General features: G+C 47.1%; 1 pseudogene; it reads left to right on the top strand.

Moving 5' to 3' along the window:
* The first annotated feature begins 315 nt into the window (after positions 1-315).
* On the top strand, positions 316-1,258 carry LOC119516442 (annotated as a pseudogene).
* The last annotated feature ends 310 nt before the right edge of the window (positions 1,259-1,568 follow it).

Raw genomic sequence — 1,568 nt, 5'->3', positions numbered from 1 at the left:
GAGCAAGCAAGTAAGAGGCAAAGCAAAGGGAGGTCCAAAGTCCCAGCACAATTTGCACCCAAGAAAGCGGGGGATTTAGCCGTTAAGTCTTCCAAGTCCTCCTTGCCTTCTGAACTCCCAGCACTGGAGGCAGGCATCTTAAAACAAAACACAACTTGGGCGTACAATTTGCAGAGGAACAAAAGCATGAAGAAGTTCTAACAAATACTGTTTTACAACTAAGCAGATTAAAAGTTTTATGGAAATATAAGATGACATTGAGTTTTGCAAAATTCCAAGGTGAACCCAGGCGCGATGCCCACACGGGGTCATTAACGGAACCGCGAGGAAAACTGCCTGCAGCTCGAGGAGGGCTTCCAAGAGCGACCCCGGGCTCCTTCCACACCATTCGCTATTTTAAGCCAGCGTCCATAGACACTTCCTGTGAAGGAGAACTTCCGGTTGGCACAAAGGAGATGACGTCACAACTATGCTGCCACATATCCGTTGATCCATGCTGCCAATGACTGTTCAAAGGGAACAAACGACCATATCAGAAAGACTGTGTGCTTATTATTAATCATGACACTGGTGAATGCATGCTGGAAAAACTCAGTAGCAGCATTCAGGTCAAGAAAACAAGAGCTGAAGGAGCAGTAAAATCCAGGCTGGAATGGAACAGCAGCTCGCTCGTCCCCCACAGCCATCGCAGCCGCCATCACCGCCGCCACCTATGCCAATGAAGCCTCCACTTGGACCCAAAACCTCGCTTGAAAGATAACCCCCACTGAACCTCAGCTGGATGACATCAAAAGAGAGCTGAGGGCCGAAGTTGACCTTACTGAGCAGATGAGTAGCAGCAGTGGGAGCAGCTCCTCAGACTCCCGGAGCGCCTCCGGCAGCAATGACGACAGCTCCAGCAGTGGAGGCGAGGACAGGCCTCTCCTCCACAGCCTTCACACCAGCAGTCCCACACCAGCAGGCCCACCGTCAGCAGCGGAACCAGCCGTGGCAAGGAAGCAACCCGCTTATCAACACCCTCAGAAATGACTTGAAGTTGAGTGAATCAGGCAGTGACAGTGATAAACAGAGCCGAGTCTTTCAAAATCTGCCTTTTTGTGCGAAATACACTGCAAGACCAGGTGACTTTAGCATGGAGTCTGTCATCAACAGGAATATATTGTGGATCAGGGACGGTAGTAGGAGTTTGAGGCTCTGGAGCTCTCATATTCAAATCTTTAACTTGGAGATGATGGGTGACTTTCTCATGTGTTTTTGAACAATCTCATATTTCAAAGTTTAAGTAGATCTATACAAGACCTAACAGGATTCTAGTCCTGTCTGGTTAACATTGTTAATGAAAAACAGACAAATGTACACTGGTCTAGGTTACTCAGAGGCCATGTCTTCACCAAGCTAGTGATTACATTTAAACCTCGGTTTGTCCAAGCGGTCTGTAGGAGTGAAATGAAACAGTCTTTGAGGGATAGAGAGAAGGGAAATCTTAAACTATATCACAGAAAAATGTTAAAACCATTTTAAATTGTTAATACAAAGTGGTAGGGAAGTTTTGTCTGACCCAGCCTGAC

The sequence above is a fragment of the Choloepus didactylus genome, chromosome 20, assembly GCF_015220235.1.
Source record: "Choloepus didactylus isolate mChoDid1 chromosome 20, mChoDid1.pri, whole genome shotgun sequence".
NCBI lineage: Eukaryota > Metazoa > Chordata > Mammalia > Pilosa > Megalonychidae > Choloepus > Choloepus didactylus.
This window is presented reverse-complemented; position numbering and strand designations above follow the sequence as displayed.